At 45.9% G+C, this 20,365-nt stretch overlaps 1 protein-coding gene across 14 annotated transcripts in view; it reads left to right on the top strand.

Moving 5' to 3' along the window:
- The first annotated feature begins 263 nt into the window (after positions 1-263).
- Positions 264-20,365, top strand: part of ZNF532 (zinc finger protein 532) — a 108,001-nt gene continuing 87,899 nt past the window's right edge. For 7 of the 14 annotated variants that reach the window (XR_011504386.1, XR_011504387.1, XM_070512944.1 and 4 more), the window contains exons 1-3: positions 1,082-1,220; positions 2,749-2,830; positions 2,915-3,024. The gene's annotated coding sequence lies outside the window, so the exon portion shown is untranslated. Of the gene's footprint in view, positions 494-1,018; positions 1,221-1,444; positions 1,973-2,748; positions 2,831-2,914; positions 3,025-20,365 lie in introns of those variants that run through there. The other 7 variants (XM_070512943.1, XM_044774801.2, XM_044774802.2 and 4 more) reach the window with 6 other exon arrangements.

Here is a 20,365-nt window from a genome sequence, read left to right as displayed (position 1 = left end):
TGTAGGCTATGACCACCTGCTGTATGTACAATAGGTGCTTGTTACATTTTGTACACCATCTCCCTTCTTGAATTTAAAGACCTAGCTATTACATCTTGTTTACTCAATATCATTCCTCCATTTAAAAAAAAAAAAAACTACATGAACTGAACATGCCATGTTCCAATCTGGCCCCAGTGGCTTTTTCTCTGAAAGCAAAACGTGTGTCTTTTACACCAGGGCTTTCTCCCCACCCCAGGGGGTGTCTTCCATTCTTTTGTGGCTCAGTTTAAGGCGAAAAGGGCTCCAAACCACTAACTGCACAGAAGAGAGCCCCTTCTTCCACCTCCAGGGAGAATTTCAGATTAATTTCTCTGAAGATAGCGTGCTCTCCTCTTACTTATTTGCCACCATTACGAGGATAACAAAACACCACCTTGGCTTCAAGATCCTGGGTAGAGGCTCACGGGCTTTTTCAACCATCTTTGACGAGGCCTTGCTTCCTTCCACTCGAGTAAGTTGCGGCTTGGGGCCATGGCAAGGACTGGGTGAGAGCCTGAAATGTCGTTGGAAAAAAAGCAGCCCTCCCTCCATCCCCTCACCACCACCACCCCGCTCTCCGGGGCGAAGTTGCACTCCAGCAGCCCCATATGGGCGAGACTTGGCAGGGCTGCGGGGCGCCTCTTCCCTCCGCAGAGGCGGCTCCGGCCGCCCGTCCGCGCCCGCCGGCCGCGGGGCTTCGCGCTCTCGCCTCCCCGCTCCCCGGAGCCTCCCTTCCCCCACCGGCCGCCCCCTCCCCCTCGCCCGCGCTCCCTTTTGTTCGCTCGCCGCTCGGGCCGCGCCGCCGCCGCCCGGGCCCGCACCCGCAGCCGTAGGCCCCGGCGTGGCGGGCCACCGCCGCCGCCGCCGCGCGGCCTAGAGCGCGGCGCCCGGGGAGGCGCGGGGCCGGGCCGGGCGCACGGCGAGGCCGCGGCGGCGGCGGGGCGGCCCGGGAGCGGGGGCCGGGCGGCGGCGGCGGCGGCGAGGCCGCTCCACCGCACACGCACACACAGACCCCGGCCGCGGGAATGCAGCTGACACGCCCGTAACATGGAAGCCGCCGCCGCCGCCGCCGCCGCTCCGACGACAGCAGCAGCAGCCAGAGCAGCCGCAGCCGGCGGCGCCGCGCTGAACAAAGGTCATCCGAGCTGCGGCCCAGACGCCCGGGCTTGACCGCTGCGAAGGCCAACCCCGGGCCGGGGGTGGGTGCGCGCCGCCGGGCGGGGGGCGCGGGCGCCGGCGAGAGCGAGGGGCGCGGGCGGGGAGGGCGAGGCGGGGGCGCCGGCCCGGGCCCACCCGGGGTCGGGGCGAGCGCGGGAGGCTCAGGCCCCTTGGCCTGCCCGCCGTGGCCTGTCCCACCCCGGCCCGGGGGACTGCTGGCCTTCGCGCCCCGCCAGCTTCCGTGGGGGGCCGAGGACCAGCCGGTGTGCTAGGCCCCGCAGGTTCCGAGAGGGGGGCCACGTGAGCGCAGCAGCTCGCCTCTCCCCCCTCCAGCGTGGCCGCGCACAGAGAATTTTTCAAAGGCCTCTGTCCCCCTCTTTCCCACCGCCGCTTGACTTGCCCCCCCACCCCACCCCACCCCAGGCGTTCCCAGCTTTCTGCCCCGAGGGGAAGGGATTTGGACTGCTCCCCCCAGGTGCTTGAAAGAAGAGAAGGTCGGAGGAGGAGGAGACTGGGGGGGCTGCTGGTGGTGGTGGTGGTGGTGGTGACAGGGCTGGGAGAGAGAGGAGAGGGACGGGAGGAGGGGGCTGGGTGGGGTGGGGGTGACAGGCAGAGAGGAGCCTGGTCAACAAGCCAGCAGCACTCTGCTAGGAGGCCGAGGCCGGCTCCTGCAGCCGACGCAGCCAGTGTGGAGACACATAGATTGCTTTCTTGGGGGCTCTTTGTCAGCCACCAACACAGAGAACACACACTGACACACACGTACACAAAGATCTGAGCCGGGTTGTGGGAGGTAAGTGGGGGAAGGAGAAGGAGGGGGAAACAGTGTCTGCGGTGGGCTTTGGGGTGGAGGGGAGGGGGGGATGGGCCCTGAGGGGCTCTGGGTGCTTGTGAGGTGAGCATTTCCAAGACTGTGTGCTTGTGTGGTCGGGGGCGACACACGATGACCTTCCCCTGCGCACGAAGACCTAACAGGGAAAAGCCACCCCCAGCGAGATCCCCCCTGTGCTGATGATTTTCAGGGACTTGTTGGCAACTCAGCGAGGGTTGCCATAGCTTTTTTATGTAGGGTGACCAGAACCGGCTGAAACTGGTTTGAGGCAGATCAGCTCCTGAACACAATGCAGTCACTGAGCTACTACAGTGGGATAGCAGCTTCCTCCCTTCATGGCAGCCAAAAGCAGAGGAGCTTGCAGGAAGGTACCATCCCAACACAGTATGTGAACGCACACTTAGACACCACACAGCACTGGTACGTGACTAATGGAGCCCTAAAAGATTCTGTGTAGAGAAGATGGAAAGAAATGTGCAGGTTTGCAAGGTCTGAGATTACTTGGGCTTTTCCTGCCTTTTTCTTTTGCTTAAAGGATGGACAAGGAGCTGAGATTTATGACCCTTATTAAAGAAAACAATGTGCCTTGCTAGGGTGGGGACACTTCGTTTATGCAGTCTCTCTTTCTCTCTCTCTCTGTTTTTAAGAAAACAAAACCAAAATGAACTGATGGCTTTGTGATGGTAGTTTGTTTGTTGCTGGAGAATGCTACTTTGCATGCTTTTTTTCTCTTTCAGGGTATGTTCTGTTTTGTGCTTTTCCTTTTAGAAGCTACTAAAGGGTGTTGGGGATACTTCTGACTATTATGAAGGCCAAAAGGTAACAATATTGTTCTAGGAAATGAGCATAAATGCATTCCAGTGATGCTGTAAGGCATACATGCTGTCTTTTTTTTCCTTGTAGGCCTGTTGACTGGGGCTGCTCTTAACCCTTTCATATTTGCAGAGAATGCAACCGTGTGACAGTAACTGAACATTGGTCCAAAGTCTTTCCAAAAGGTCAAGGTTCACAAGGTGAGAGAATGATATTTTGAGCATGAATTTAAGTATTTATTTGAAGCTCCATTCAGGTACAGACTGACAGTGGATTGGTACCCTGGAGGTAATATTGGGTTCAGGATGGAGAAGAAATACTCTCAATGTTATCCAAGTTTAATGGGATTAGAGTGACTTTATGATGGTATTGCTGTCAAGGCGAAATCAGAATGACTTCATTAAATCGCATATGTCAAGTCATTTGGAAGAGTCAGGCCTGGAAAGAAGCAAGTTTAAAGAATGGTAGGCGTCAGGGCCTTGTGGAGAATGCAGTGTTTTGCATAAGATTAAAGCAGTACACATGTAGCTTTTCCCCCTGATGATTACAAGAAAAGGAAGGACTTCACCGAATCGAGACAGCGTAGTCACCTTTTTAGGATTTGAGGAGTCTGCAGGTAGATTTCCCTTTTGTGCATTCACCACCTTTCTTTTGCCTTGCTCTCTGTGTTGACCTGAAAGGTTTTTCACTCCGAGTCAAGTGGTGGAATGGCTTTTATTGATTTTGGGGGCTGTTGACGGTGAGTTTGCCATTGGATTATTTGTGGCATACATTTTAATGTGGAATACTAATGCAATACCAGGAGGAAACCGGGTCGTCTGGCTTCATCTGTGAATAGATGCCAGTTAACTCAAAGCTTTACAGAGGGGATGATAGAAAAGTGTCGAACGCCTTAAAAGATTGTAGTTAGATGTGAGCTGGCATTTTTATGCACCCTCCAAAACCAGAGGCTTTAGCTGAACAGAGAGAAGAAAGCAGTAATGAGTTTAGGAAAGTGAAGAACAAAGGTAGTGGGAGCTGACAGGGGAACACTAAACATTTTGCCTTGGGGTTCCTTGTGAAAAAAACCAGCAACTTCCCTAAACAGGAAACCAGCCGCTCCAGAATCATCTCCAGGATGATCTCAACAACTCATGGAACGAGTTCTGTCTCCTGGTTTGGTAAAAGTACAGTCAAGAGGAGCTCATAGAAGACATGATTGAAAAGAAATGTCTCCCCTGCTTTGAAGGGGGGGTTTTCTTTTTGCGTTCAGCAGAATGGTCTTCTCAGAAATGCCATGTATCTTAGAATCGGTTAAGTTGTGTGCTGGCAGTTGGTGGGCAGAGTAACTGAGTGAAGGGTGTCAAGTATGCAAGGGTTTTTATTGTTAGAAATATTTTCATGTGATTGCAGAGTGTCCACTGTTTGATAAAACTGGCAAAAGGGGAAGAAGAGTGCATGGTTAGCTCAGAATGCTCTGTGCAGTATTTAATAGAGATAAATGTAATTGTGGGCTGATAGACCAGTAAATAGCTTACATGATGGAACAAAATTCTTTACAAATCACTGTGCTAAAATTGTTTTTCAATTCGACATCATTTTTGACTGCCAGAGGTTCTGTGTCTGAGTGTGGCAGAAATCTGCTTGCAAAGCAGATCCCAATCCATGTTGCATGATATGCTGCTCCTGCTTTTCTGGTGCCAACTAAAACTCCGATGGCTAATGTGATAAACCTTAATTAGCTTAAGACAGTAAGCTGTTTTATAATTTAGTCCTTCACTCCTGTCTTTAGAAAGTCAGTGATTTTTATTTAACTTTGACAGCCAATTCCTTGCAATGAATATTTCTTGATATGTTTAAAGCCCTTTGGGTAAGGCATTGCATGTCACAGAATGTTCTGGTCTACTCTCTTGTGGTTTTTAGCTTTGTTACTTCCCCTCCCCCAGGGAGGCTCCTGGAAATAGCATTTGGTTTGCATTTAGGCCAGTATTTCCAGCTGCAAATGCTGTTTGAGGTTGGAGAGCTGGTTCTCTAGGGCGGCAACCCGGGGCTCATCTTGGATTGAGGTTTGTCTCAGGTAGCAATCTCCTGCCGAGGTATAACAATGTAGCAGGCCCAGGTCTCCCGGAGAGCAACAGACAGTTTTCTGGGCTTGGGAATGAGAGTGTGGAGAATAAGCAACAGTGTTCTCTCTCCTGGAAGAGCCAGGAGGGAACACAGGGTGGCACCCACACTTGGGGCCAGGCCCTGTGTGTTGCTGTTGCCACTGCTGCTGTGCTGTGCGGACAGCCACGCCTGGAGCCTGGAGCCCAGTGCCTGGTCGGGATTGCCTGCGGCAGTCTTCAAGGAGGCCAGGCAGGCCATCCGTTCTGGAGGGGCCTTGTGTGGGTTTGGCTGATGAGGGGGCACTGGAAAGAAAGTGTCACCGGCTGTTGAACCTTTGCTTGTTTTTATCATTTGTGTACTTAGACTCATTTTTTCCATGTTAAAAGAGCATTGGATCCAGGGCTGTTAGAACTCTGCCTCCTGGTTCAGGAGCACTTTTGCTTTCTCCCTGCCCCCCTTTTCTTACAAAGAGATTGCTTGCTCCCAGCCACCTTGACTCCTGTTTAAAGGAGGATCTAGGAAGGAGGGAGCTAACCTGTAAATGGAATTTTCTCCTTACACCTGTGATTAGGATGAGTTAGAATTTTAGGATTTGTAGTCTTCCATCCGCCTCTATTTCTTCCCTTGAAATGCTTTCTTGGGCTTGGCTGTGGAGTGCAGTGTGTCTTCCGGTGGTTTTTGAATAACCTTTCCCATATCCTTGGTAGAATTCCATCTAGCTGTTCACAGCTGGAGCAGAGGTTGCCCTGATGTGGATCCTCACAAAGGTTGCCAATACAGGGGAAACTGGAAGTATCTGGAAAAGATTTGGGGTGCCCCCTCTCTTCCTGATCGTTAGAATACATAACAACAAAACAGTAACAGCGACAGTAAACGTTAAGGAAATCCACACCTTTGTGTTAATTACATTTAGGGGATGATCTTTAACCAAGTCATGATTAAATAATTCACTTTTTTAAAAATTTTTAAATTTACAGACAGTGAAATTTATTCTGCGCTGTATTTCTCTGGGTTTTGACAAGTGCATAGCCCAGTGTATCCACCACCACTATCGACAGGGAATGGTTCCATCACCTCACGAACTTTCCTCCTGCTGTCCCTTGTGGTCAGCCTTTTCTCCCCACCCCAGCCCCCCCTGGCAGCCACTGATTTGTTCTATCCCTATATTTGTTTTTTTCCAGAACGTCATACAAATGGCTTCTTTCACTTAGCAAAGTGCATTTGAGATTCATCCATATTGTCGTGTGTATCCATACTTGTGTTTCTTTTTTACGGCCCAGTTGAAGGCCACTATATGGATGTACCACAGTTTCTCCATTCACTGGCTGAAGGACGTTAGGGTTGTTTCCAGGTTTTGGTGATTGTTAATAAAAGCTGCTATAAACATTTGCGTACAGGTTTTTGTCTGAACGTAAGTTTTTATGTCTCTTTGGTAAATACTTAGGAGTGGGATGGCTGGGTCATTTGGTAAGTATGTAAGAATTAGAAGTGTGAATGAAAATAAATTCAGCTCGTCATAGCTCACAAAAGAAGATCTAGCCTTGTCAGCTGCAGTTGGACTTTCCAAGGGAGAGATTGTAGTGAACATTGTCTGAAGACACGTGAGAGACGATCGTGATAATAGACCACTCAGTAATGGGATGACATGCTTTGTAACCCATAACTAATCGGAATTAGCGAAAAGTGGAAACAGGAAACTGCAAGTGGTAAAATATCCTTTATTTCTTACAGCAATTATTTTTCATCTCTTCAGGAACAGTTGGCAGTTTAATTTTTCAGTTATCTTCAGGTTCAGTAAAACACTGAACGATAATAGAATCAAAATTTTGGAAAGTGGCACCAAAGGTCTTTGTTTATCTTAGCTGCATAATCAACTTATTATTATAATTTGTCTGATTTATTGGCTACCAAAATATTGGTGAAGTTATTATTCAGGTTTTATGTCTTCTGAGGGTATGAAAACATTTCAGCAATGTCAAAGCAATGAAGTAGGGAGATTTTGGAAGCAGGTTTTTCTTTCTTTCTTTTTTTTTTTTTTAAAGATTTTATTTTTTTTCCTTTTTCTCCCCAAAGCACCCCGGTACATAGTTGTATATTCTTAGTTGTGGGTCCTTCTAGTTGTGGCATGTGGGATGCTGCCTCAGTGTGGCTTGATGAGCAGTGCCATGTCTGCGCCCGGGATTCGAGCCAACGAAACACTGGGCCGCCGCAGCGGAGCGCACAAACTTAACCACTTGGCCACGGGGCCGGCCCCCAGGTTTTTCTTTTTTAGAGGATAAAGTAATAAAATAGCATTCAGGATTGGGAAGAACAAATAGACTAAGGTTATGGTGATGTAGAGGGAGGAGAGCCTGGGAAGTGGGGAGTGATGTTAATTTGGGGATTATTCTGTCCACTTAACAGACACTTACTGAGTAAGTTTACTAAGCACCAGACCTTGTGCCTGGGCACTGGGGGTACGGAGGGAAAAGGAATCCAGAGAAGAAAATCTAGTGGGAAGGAGCCTACAGATGCTATGATAGGGATGGGACTAGGCCACCTAATGCCAAGTGTCGAGGGAGGAGCCCTTGAGGAGGTGGCTTCTGAGCTGAAGTGTGAAAAACCAGTAAGAATATGGAAGGCGGGCAAAGACATGGGGAAAGAACCCAGAGTTGATGGAGCAGCGTATGGAAAGGCACTGAGAGAGCTTGCTGTTGCAAGTAGGGGTGCGAGAGTGGGGTGTGGGAGAATAGAAGATGAAGCTAGGAGGCTGTCAAGGGCAGACTTCTGAAGATCTTTCTATGTAGTTTGAGTGTGGGCAGCATAGGCAGAAAGACTGACTTTTAATGACAGAGATCCTGGGGCGCTACCGTGAGGATGGAATGGAGGCTGTTTGGGCTGGAGGCAGGGAGTTCAAATGAGGGGACCGCTGCAGCAAACCAGTAGAGAAGTGGAGGGCTTGATCCAAGGCATTGCAGTGGGGATGGAGTGATGGGCGGCTTCTGCTTAAGGGGTGGGTGTGTGTGGTCGTACCTTATTAGCTGTGGCGAATGGTGGAGAGGGAGGAGCAGAGAATGCCTCCAAGGTTGCTCACTGAGGTTTCTTGGCTGCTGGTGGTTTCTGTCTGTGATACTGAATTCAGAAGGCAGAATAGATTTGGCAGGTGGAGGTGGAGGGGCTTGATAACAGTGAGGTGAGTTTGGGTTGAGCTGTCCAGGGAGGTGTCCTTCGCCTCCTGCATCTTTTTGGGTGGGAGGCTTAGATTGGGAGGCGTTAGCATAAAACAGAGATGGTAGAAGAAAATTGTAAAAAAGAACTGAATTTGGGATCCCCTAAGATAATGGTTTATATAGTAAAAACTATAAATGAAAGAGGGATGCTGAAGAACTTAAAATACATGCTTTAGAAAGTCAGATGGCAAAACATTTCCAGAAAGGTAGGAGGTGATGGTAGGAGCTAACACCTGCAGACACTGCACTCCATCGTGGCGGGTATTTCCATATATTTAATACTGAAACAGTGAGATGAGCTGTATCCTAGTATCTCCATGGTACAGGTGGGGAAACTGAGATAAAGATCCTGGCCAAGGTCTACCAGCTCATAAATGGTAGTAGAGGCAGAATTTCAAGTCCGCTTCTCACCACTGGGCTACTCTGCCTTGGCGGAGCACAGGTGGTGGACAAGGGGAAACCGTGGAAGGTGTTTAAGGGTGTGGAGGAGCCTGAGAGAAGCCACAAGTAGGTGCTAGACAGCAAGGCCCTGATGATACTCAGATTAGAAGTGGCAGTTGAAGACGGCCCAGGTGAGAATATGTAATGGAGACGTTTGAGACAGTCAAGGGCCCTTGTAATTAGCCAGCTTGTCCTGATTTCAGTCATCATGGAGGGAGGAGAGTCTGTATCTGCGCCAGCGATGGCGCTAGAAATAGCGTGTCGCAAAGACTTAAACATTTTTACTGGGCACTGGGGTGAGGACACAAATTGGAAAGGAGCAGGAACAAAGAGATGTCTTTGTTTTATTTATCCTTTAAAAAGGATGAGAAAATCAAAGTAAATTGAAAGTGGTGCTGAGAAACATTTTTTGTTCCAACGATAAATACAGTTGAAAGAATTCTTTGAGTCCCCTTCTGCGGACGGGAAGTTCTGAATTCTGCCCGCTTTACGATGAGGACGGAGAGCAGATTCTGCGTAGTCTAAATCTGGAGACTGGAGGAATTTTTAGACAAACTCTGAGTGGCCTTTTTAGCTGTCCCAAGGATTCCCTATTAAGTATCCTCTGGTCGATGGTCGTTGGGGTCTGAAAATGCAGGTTTTGTACCGTTTTGTTTTCGGTCAGATATTATTACAGCTTTACATAATTAGAGATTCCGGGCGTCCTGAAGGATTCACAGGGACCAAAGGATAAAATGAAGGTGGTAGTTCTTGAATGCTTCCTCAACTCAGCCTTTTCTTTTGGGGACACATACTCCTGCTTTCCAAAGGCTGACTCATGGGTCCGCTACTGGGTATTGATTTTGATAATTTTCTTCTGTGAGGAACAAATTCTTTCTAGGGATCTGAAGAATAAGAATTGTTGAAAAACTTATCAGATTAGAAAATTCAAAGCCTACTGTTTTTTGTTTGTTTTTTCCAAAAAGATCACCTAGCTGGAAATACTTCAACTATTTATGGTTATCTCCTCATTTTCTACAGTGAGCCAAAATGGGAGAGAGGGGTCAGCAAGTATTTAATAGGTTTGGAACTAGAACCCAGCACTCGGACTCCTGGTCTATGGCTGTGTCCATCATTGCGTTCTCTCTGCCTTTCAAAATTTGTCGTGTGTGTTTTGATGCTGTATAAGCCAGCTCATATTTATAGTCCTTATACTATGTGAACCTGAAAACATGAGTTATTGCAGTTCAGCCTCACACAGTCCTCACTGATAAGCTGGTCCTTAGCAGTTGTGATGGTTTAATGTAGTAAGAGTGGGAGAGGTAGTTTGAGGTCTCTGGCTTGACTGCTGGCTGTGCCTAGTGTTCTAGTTAAATCTGGGTGCTTAGGCCGTGGAGATTGTTACTTGCCTTTGCGTAGCTCTCAGTGTCCTGCCACAGACTAGCTGTGGGCCCTTGAACAAGTTACTGAAATTCTAAGCCATACTTGCTTGAGGGTTGTTATGAAGATTAAATGCACGGAAAGTGCTTAGCAGAGTGTCTGGTACGTGGTAAGTGCTCCCTGAAGTCTTAGCTACTCTGTTCCTTAGCCTTCCTGCTTCAAGAGAAGGGTCTTAGCCCTGACATTCTTTTTTCTGTCTTGGAGCGTGTTGTTTCTTCTGTCCTACCTTTTACCTCGTTTGTAAGGAGATTTTTTTTTGGCCGTGAAAACATACACAGTGAATGTCTCCTGCCTTGTCTGTAGGTTTTCCGTTACAGCTGCCCCGTATCTGGTTAAAAGTGGGTGAAATGTGGGCAAGCGGAGTGTGCTTGTTCCTACTTGGCTGTACTTCCATTTCTAGTTGGAAAATCTTGGATGAATTTGTAGTTATAATCTTGTGCTTCAACTGTCTTGGCTCCTAGAAAAATTTAGCCCAATCAGCAAGTGGCTGTAGTCTAGATTGTCTGTCTATTGGTGTAATTTATGGTGACCAGAGTTTTAAAAACAAATAACTTGATTGTGAAATATGGCCAGTTAGCTAAAGCCTCTGCTCTGTCGCTGTCCCCTGGCCGCTGCTTCCCACGCTTGCGTGACTGTGACCGGGTATTCATACCTTGCACACTGGGATTTGGTGACGGTACACTGTTGAGTGGGGAAGGGATCCAGGGATCTCTCTGTCTATAACTGCTCTGTCCAGTGTGGTAGGCACCAGCCATACTCTGCTATTGAGCGCTGACCATGTGGCTAGTCCTGAGATGAGCTGTAAGCAGAAAGTACACACCGGGTTTTGAAGATTTACACACACACACACACACACACACACAAAAAAGGATGTAAAATATCTCATTAATGGTTTTTTATATCGATTACATGTTGAAATGATGCTATTTTGGATATTTTGGTTAAATACCATTTAGTAAAATATATTTCACCCTCCCCCTTTTTTTGCCTTTTTAAATACGACTACAAAGGAATCTAAAACTCTGTATGTGGTTTTCATTCTATTTCTATTGGAGAGTGCTGGTCTGGAATGTTGCATGGACATCTAAATAGATTTAGCAGTGAAGTTTCTCTGGTGCCCTCCAGTATTCAGAGAACTGAGTTAGGGTCTCCTTGTTAGAGAAGCTCATTATCCCCTAGTTGGGACCTTTTTCTCTCCCAGGTGTTCCTAATTCATCTCTGGATTACAGGGTCTAGACAGCCATGCCAGATTGGTGTCTGCTGCAGAATGGAAAGGGAACCAGTATTTATTGCAAGTTTATTGTATGCTAGATGCTTTGCACTTACTGTCCTTTGTGAGGTGTAACTCACACTCCCAGTGAGAGAGGTGAAGTGACTGGCTGAGGATTGCACCACTCGTGAGTGAATGAGCCTAGATTTGGACCAGGGTCTCTCTGGCTTTGAAGTTGTTCCGTGGTTCTGCTGCTCCCTACGCTTTTCCCAAATAAGGGCTCCTGCTTGCTGCTGGTGCCCTGTACCTGTTGCCCAGAGTCCTACAACTGATTCTGGGTGCCCCTCTTGTCAAGAAGGCACTCTCATACTTCAATTCGCATACACATTGCCTGGGAGATCTTATTAAAATGCAGACAATGATTTAGTAGGGCTGCCTCCAAGATTCTGCATTTCTAACAAGCTCCCAGGTGATGGTGATGTGCCTGCTGGTCCATGGACCACACTTTGGGTAGCAAGGGTCTCTGCTGTTGCCCTTGGTTTTGGACCCGCTGCCTGTACTTCCTGAGCTATCTGATTGTCCAAGCCTTGTCCGACTCTACAGGGCCTCACCCTCTGGCTTTATGTAATGCCAGTGAGTTCAGATGGGGTCAGAACTGGGCCTTGGTCATAGATGCCCAGTTCTGGCATGAACACTGGTTTCTGGGTTCACGGGGCTCCTCAGTTTATTCCTCTTCCTGTATTACTTCAGCTTTATTATCTTGACCCCTTAACACCTATAGTCTAGGACAAGATAATTTTGATATTGAGATTAGATCTGGGAGGTACTTGGCAGAGGTACCCATTATAAGTCATTATCATGAAGACTCGCAGGCCTTAAATCAACACTTAAGAGTGTCTGCCTGTTTGGTTCAGGGATTCAGCATCTAAGGAGAGATGAGGGCCCTGAGCTTTGGCCTGCTACTATTTCTGCCTCCACACCTGACCAGGAATTGGGGTGACTTGTGACTTTTCCTTAGAATGGGAGTTCTAATGAACCCCGTCACAGAGCAGAGTTGAAGAATGGCTAATCAACATCACATGCTTCCTCAGCACAGAATGAAGACAGCCACGTGCAGTCCCTGGATCCAGATGTCTGGGGAAGGTCACCCTGGGGCCTGGGCCAAACAAGAAATTGACTTTCAGGAAGGAGTTTGGTGTATTATGTGTTTGAACCGTAAGAGACTGGGCAAAACTTTAGTGTGTTTTTAAATTTGGGAATGCACGTTGATTAAATAAGCTGGAAGGATAAAATGATATCTGTTACATGTGACAGTTTACCATCCCCATCTTTCCACAAGAAAGCCCCATTTTATAGAAATCTTAGTTGAATTTTACATCTTATTGGACATTGGACGCTGAGAGTTGTGTAAAAATGAATCTGGCACGTTGGATATTATTTATTGTCAGCTGAATCTGTCAGCTCCCTGTTTTGTGCAGCTTCCTGTGCCTGGCGTGGTGGGAGTATCTGCCCTGTGCCTGTGATTGTGGCTGTTGTGGAGTCAGATTGCTGGAACCAGGGTGGGGTGGGGCTGGGGGAATAGGGACAAGGCTGGGCCTTTAGGACGTGCAAGGCCGTGGGGCCAGCCCTGGAGAACGGGGTTGGAACTGTGGACGTTAATCTGAGTTGAAGGTTAATTCATAATGTAGTGGAGTAGTGAGTCAGAAGCTTTACTGGAGCATGCCCAGAGTCAGGGTAAGTGAGGAGTCAGAGACTAGGCTGATAGGCATGCGGAGAAGGCAAAGCAAAGGCCGATGGTCACAAGTCTAGTGAACTAGCAAGAAGCAGGAGAGCACAAGGAGGTGGAACAAATGGGTGTGTGGGAGTGCAGCACAGCAGGAATCGGGCATCATGAACAGTCTCTGTGCTCCCAGGAGAGGCCTAGGGAAGGGTTATGGAGTGAGTGAGTGAGGACAGTATGAGACACCAGTGCCAGTGATCACTGGAGACCTGAACCAGAACCAGCCTTACTGGCAGCCTTCATGGAGGATGGTGACTGAGGACACCTGTTGCTCAGGTGGCTGAGAGGAGTATGGATTGGGAGAAGCAGTAGCTCCTTGTAGGCAAGATTCACATGGGAAGGTGTTAAAACACTGGATTATTTGGTGTGTGTGGGGTTTACAGAACACATGAGCAAGACACAGTTGTTCCAACTAACACCGAAAGAAAGGGAGCTGATTATAAGGCCATAGCTGCTGCTAGGAGGACTGGAAACCAGGAACTCAGACGTCATCTTGCACTGAGCTTACTCTGTACTCTGTTCACGTCCACGTCCTCGGTGGTTTCTTCGTTCCTCTCCGTTGGTAGAACTAAATTCTCTTTCCTGTGCCCGTGGTGAATACGACTGTCCCCCAGCCCCTGTATTTCCACGTCCTCATTTATACTACTGGTGGACATCGTCTGTATTTCTCAGTCCCATATCCAGGTCTCAAGACCAAAAATCTAACTTGTCCTGGTCTTGTCAGCTGTGGCTTGGAGGGCAGGGTTACTGCTGACCCTCAGTGGGTGACAGGAGTTGTCAGTGGGCTTGTGAAACACTGCCCTAGGGCTCTACTGCAATAGGTCATAAAGGCAAATGCCATACAGCCTCAGCTATCTCTGGTGTCCAGTCAAGGCATTCCTCATGTTACAACGTGGTGCCTTTTAGACAATGTCATTGTAAGAGCAAAACCTGGTGGCTGCCTTTGTTCAGACATCGGCACAACCATTGAGTGAATGGGTAAAGGCCATGAGAAATGAGCTGTGCGTGTTTACTAGCTAAGTTTAACACGGTGTAGGCAAAAAGGAGGCAATGACAGGAGGGCTGCCTTTTTATAGCATGTGCTCTTCTTCATATATGAAAATGACGTTGTTGATCAACTGTTGGTGTTTTTCACTGGTAGGGATGGATTTTCATCCCATCTTTCGCCTGTTCTTCTTACAGCCTGGAGCACAGAGTTGCTGTATGATTACAGTGTTTTGGGAGTGCAGTCTCTAGCTTTGCCTTAATTTATTATTGTCAGAAAATAACTTACCCATAGGTAAATTGAATTTGTGTCCTTAATTTTTAGCACTATTTTCTGACATGCTCATTTGGATTCTAAGGGTAGAAGTGGGAGGAAGAATACAAAAAAGGAAAGATTGGATCTAAGTAGAGGTTCTGATAAAGATAAATTTTGGGGGGAATTGTGAAAAAGGAGAGGGATGGAGTTTGACAAAATGGGAAACTTGTTCTGAGGAGGGAAATAATGGGGAAGCTTAACACTTGGCACAAGAAGAAAACGTGTTCAGAGGATGCTGAGCATAGCTTTCTGGCTAGGACAGAGATTTTGAGCCAGGAAATGATGAAAAAAAGAGTTCCAAGGAGGATTAGCTGAAGGTTGACTTGGTCACTGTGGGAAAGTGCGGCTAAGGAAACTGTGTCTATTTGAAGCCACTTTTGATTTCTGAGTGGTTAGGCCACATAGCAACCCTGACAAGTGGGTGGCCTGAACCCGTTTGATGCCTGTGGACCTTGAGGCTCCGAGAGATGAACGGATAGGCCCAGGCTTGTGAACTTAGGAACAAATAAGTTGCCAGTCAGTGTTGGAGCTGGCATTCATACCTGGGTCTTTCTGACCTGAAGTCTACATCCTTTACCATTCCTCAGTATAATAGCCAAGGAGCCTGAGCTCTTTTGAGTGTAGAAATGAAATCTTTTCTCTATTTTCTATTTACTCAAAATCACAAAAACAATGGTTAGCTTTCAGTATTTGCTCCATAAATGCATAGCAACTGCTGAGTGTCTGAGTAATGCTTTGGACTGGGACACTGGAGGGAGGAAAGTTGGCCAAGTGGCTGGAGGAATTGTTCAAGCCTAATGTTTAGGTCTCATAGGTACACAGATGTGTATTTGAGGCTTCTCACAGGTGGGTAGGTATATGTGTGTATGGATGTATGTTTGGGGCCCCTCATAGGCCTATATCTCTTTGGCAGAATGCAAGTCTGGTTTATCTGGCCTATGTTAATTTGGGAAAGATTAAACACATAGTTTAGCACTTGAGTAATAATTAGGCTTTAATGGTTTTGATTTAGATGACTCAATAGAATTTTAAAATTTTGGGGCCGGCTTGGTGGCGCAGCGGTTGGGTTTGCACCTTCCGCTTCTCGAGTCCCGGGGTTTGCCGGTTTGGGTCCCGGGTGTGGACCAAGGCACTGCTTGGCACGCCATGCTGTGGTAGGCGTCCCACATGTAGAGTAGAGGAAGATGGGCATGGATGTTGGCTCAGGGCCAGGCTTCCTCAGCAGAAAGGAGGAGGACTGGCAGTAGTTAGCTCAGGGCTCATCTTCCTCAAAAAAAAGAAAAAAGAAAAAAGAAAATTTTTTTGTTCCTCTAATTTTGAGCATTAGGATATTGTTGACTCCTGGTGGACTTTCAAATTTAGCTGTAACTTCTTTGGTTATGTGGTGCTCAAAAAATTTGTCCTTAGAGTCTGAATCTGCTCTGCTTCTTGGAAGACCTTGCTGGACTGCCTTTCTGCAAGAGGCACGTAGGTTAAGGATGCTCTTTATTATATCCCATGTACTTGTTGGGACTTCTGACGGCGTCTTTCTTATCATCACCTTTTGGGGAGCATCAGTTATGGCTTAATTCCTTCTATGGCTTTCTCTATGCTAGAATCCTATTGCTGGTCTTGTTTTGATGTTATAATAACTCACGTTAATAAGTACTTCTCATATTCCAGATATTGTAGTAAGCACCTCCCTGGATTGTTTTATTTAATCCTCACAATAGCTTCATGAGGTAGATCTTATCATCTCCATTTTACAGTAAAGAAAACAGGAGCTTAAAGAAGTTGAGTAACTTGTTCAGAAACTTGTAACTTTCAAAGGGAAGAGTCAGGACTCACTCCCATTTGTCTTACTCCAAAGCTCATGCTTTTAACCACTACAGCGTACTGTGGTTTATAGGTAGGTGTCCTTTCTACAGCTGGCTGGTGGCAGGCTCAAATATCTTTGTGGTTCAAAGCCACTGTTTCTGGGTCAACCAATATTTCTCCTATTGTCAGGATCCATGAGATGTTTCTTGCTTGCCCAATGACATGGATGTGACTGTGGCTACTGAAAACAGGTAAACTGTAAGAGTTACCTTGCTCCCTTTCCTGATTTTTCTTCCTTTACAGTACATGTGTGTGCCTACTTGTGTGCCTGTGCATTTTACACCACGAATAGCCTCCTTTCGGCAACACATGTAGAACCAGCCGGACAACGTGTTTATAACCATTTCTGTGGCACTGAAGTTAAGGCGGAGCCCCTTTAGAAAGACCTATTTATTATTTTTCCTCCATATTTGGAGATTCGTTCACTCGTTCTTTCCTTAAGTCATCTTTGGTTGATGCGAACGTGCCCCTGGAGAGGAACTACCAAGAAAATCATGGAGTTAAGAGTTGTTCAGAAAAATGGGCAGGAAGCATCTGCCTCACACTCTACTCTAGAATGCACTCCTGTTTCCTGATACTGCCTCTCAAGGAGAATAATTACTTAAGCCTCGTTTCAAGTATGGCCCAGAGATGTCTTGCTCCGAAAGCCTCCAGCATCAAATGAGCTTGGGTTGCGCTCCCAACCCTGGGTCCCCATAGTGAAGATTCACACTGGAAGTTCACATTCGCTCTTGAAAGTTCAGAGAAGCCTTGAGCGAGGAAAGCTCTGTGTGCATGTGTGTGTGTGTGTGTGTGTGTGTGTATTTAACCCAGCATTTCCCAAATTCCTAGACTGTAGAATCCCTTCTTCCCCCTTTTTGGTGGAAAGTTTGGTAAAAGGAGGAGCATTCCTGGGTGAACATCGTTCCAAGCTGTTGGTTGTCTCTGATGAAATTACTAATGAAAAATGAGAGAGGGCCTTGTGAGGAATATAAAGAAAGCTTCCTCCATTCTCCTTTTAATATAAAGTAGTGATTGATGAAATGATGTAATTCATTCTCTTTCTCTGTGTATTTCTATCTACTCCAGGAAGAGAACTGTTAAATGAGTTTGTTTTAAAAGTCAACAGCCAGTAGGCTTGCTGTGAAATGATAACCTTGGGAGATGCTCTCCATCATATTTCATGAGGGAAGGTAGTCCTACAGTTCATAATTCCAAAAGTATTTGAAGTGAGATTGGTATCTGTGAGAATTGTTTAGTGATTAGGCAATGGCATCCTTTTGGAATATAAGAACAGTTGTGATGACCATGCAGCGAGCCCTGATGTCCACACCCTTCCTCCTTGGTGGGAGAAGGGGCAGGGGTGAGCTGGAGCAGTGACTGCCACCATCTCCATGCTAGGAGAAGGCTCTGGTGTGGATGACTGAGGGGAGCAGGTTTATCGTGATTTTAGGAGGATTGGGAGGAGGACAGGGTGATAAGCGGAAAGCCTCTGTTCACTTAGAGCAGGACTTTTCAGCCTCAGCACTACTGACCTGTGGGGCTACGTAATTCTTCGTTGTGGGGGCTGTCCTGTGCATTGTAGGATGTTTAGCAGCATCCCTGGCCTCTACTCACTAACCCACTGGATGCCAGTAGTGCCCCTCACCCCAACCAAGTTGTAACAGCGAAAAATGTCTCTAGACATTGCTAAATATCGGTGGTGGTGGAGGAGGAGGGGCAAAATTGCCCCACTTGGGAATCACTGACTTAAAGCCTTGTAGCAAGGATGATACTTCCAAACTTTGGGTAGTAAAAATTCCAAAAGAAAGACCTCGGAGGGAAGCAAGCAAGCGAGCGTCCTTGAGCTGTGAAAACCAGAGAAGTGCAAGATGCCTTCAGCTACGAGTTTTCTCTTCCATGTTTTCTAATGCTGGATGTCTCAAAAATGTTTGCAAATGTTTTATTTAGTATTTCAAATAAGAACAAATTGCTGGTAAAATGAATGAGAAGAAACAGCAAATAGAGCTGCTGGTTTCATTGGAGTGTTTCAGGGACAAAAGCTTCTGTGCAGGATTTAGGATTTATGTGCAGAAATTTAGAAGGCTTATTCAGATGACAAAGGAAAATTACTTTGAAGTTCTCCTTTCTATACTCAAAATATGACTCCTAATTTAGAAAATCTGTACTTTGCTTTAAGCTAGAATTGTAGAGATGCTACTAAAAAGCGTGGTATTCGTAAAATGCTAAAGGAATGCTTCTAAAGCATTTATGAGGTTTACTCCGAAACCAGGAAGCCTTTGTTTTTAATACTTAGATGGGTAAGTAAGTGATTTCTTAGTTTTGAAATACTGGAATTCACCAAACATGATTCATTTAAAAAAAAAAAAGCAGTTTATATCTAACTAATAGTGGAGAAATTTAGAAGTTTTTTTCTTGCTTCCCATCATAAAACTATTTAAATAACCCACTTCAGGCAGAAGCTGTAATGAATTTTCCTGAAGTTTATTAATGGTGACAAGTTTAGCCCAGACCCTTTCAGTATTTCTATCAACTCATGGATGAATTAGTAAGTTGCTAGCACAAGGGCCTTTTATTTAAGAGAATGTATATCTAGTAGGAAATAGAGCTTTTACAAAAGTACCTTTGACAGAATTGCCAAGATTTATGATTTTTGATTATCCTTAAGTTCATAGGAAATTTAAACTTCCGTCTGCTTACCTGTAAATATGAAATTTTGAAAATGCAGACCTACACTTAGGTGGCTGAACTTTGAAAAACATTTTCCCCCTGTCCTCCATCCCCTGACCTTTCTAGATTCAAGCGTCAAAATGTTTGGTGTGCATCCTTCTAAGCCTTTCTATGAATCTTAAATATCTAGAAATTTTACATATTATATAAGTAAATGGAAAAATGTGATGTGCTTATTTTTTCTTTTTAATTTTAATTTAGTTTATGTATTGTTTTATAACGTGATTTTTTCACGGAATAGTGTATCTTGATTGTTCCATATCAGTATCTATAACAGCTCTACCCCACTTTCAATGACTGTAATACTCCATCAAAAGGATGTACCATAAACAGTGTGAATGTATTTAACACTATTGAACTGTATACTTAAACATGGTTAAGATGGTAAATTTTATGTATCTTTTACCACAATTGAAAAAAAAGGATGTACCATAATTGATTTAATCATTTCCCTATTGATGGATATTTACATTTTTTTCAGTATGGTCATGCGTTGCCTAACAATGGGGATACTTCTGAGAAATGTGTTGTTAGGTGATTTTGTTGTTGTGTGAATGTCATAGAGTGCACTTACCCAAAACTAGATGGCGTAGCCTGCTACACACCTAGGCTGTATGGTACTAATCTTAGGGGACCACCATCGTATGTACAGTCTGTTGTTGACCGAAACGTTGTTATGGGATGCATGTCTTTATCACAAATAACTGTGCAGCAGACATTTTTATACAGATACACCTCACTTTGGAAGATTTTATTTCTTTGGTTTAAAATACTGTGCCCTAAGATCAATGGCATATTGTCCAGAAACAACAAATAGGATCCTTGCCCTTTTTTTCTTTGGGAGTGACTAAGGAAAGAGCAGGTTTTTTTCTTTCTGGGCTTTAAGAATTTGTTGGTTGCGGGAGTGCTGTTGGAGAGTGAATCCATAGTAATCTCCTTAGCTGAAGGTTTCCTTTCATTAACTGTAAACTCAGTGGGTGTCGGGACAAGCCCTTGCCCTGAGCACCTTTTTACTGTCACATACCAGATATCAGCAGAGATGGTCAGCCTGGGTAGATTACCTGGTTCCCAAAGGTGAATTCTTGGAGGTGAAATGAAGGACACCTCCAGGGAGAACACACAACCAGATAACCGGGTTCTGATGGCTGGGTTAGGCGGCTTATTCCTTAACACAGCTGGTGGGGGTCGGGGAGGGGAGGCTGAAGAGGCCCTGGGCAGAGCCGAGCTGTTCGAGTATGTGTGCATAGTTTGGTGTTTGGTAAACTCTTACTTCTGTGTTTGAGTTCTTCTAGCAGAGCCATCATTTTGGAATGCTAGCCTGAGGGCTGTCCTGCCCTTTAAATTACGTTCTGCTTTCTAAAGAAAAATATGGGACAGGTATTTTTGGAAGCTTTGTATATTCAGTAAGTAGATATTCCACTGTTCAAGAACCTTAGCATTCATGGAAAGTCAGCACAATTCTTTTATTGATTCTAGAGCAAGAAAAAGAAAACCTTGGTTATGTGGCTCGACTGGAGTTGCTTAATTTGGG

This window comes from Equus asinus, chromosome 7, assembly GCF_041296235.1.
Source record: "Equus asinus isolate D_3611 breed Donkey chromosome 7, EquAss-T2T_v2, whole genome shotgun sequence".
Classification (NCBI taxonomy): Eukaryota; Metazoa; Chordata; class Mammalia; order Perissodactyla; family Equidae; genus Equus; species Equus asinus.
The sequence above is the reverse complement of the archived record's forward strand: the minus strand, read 5'-3'. Positions and strand labels throughout refer to the sequence as shown.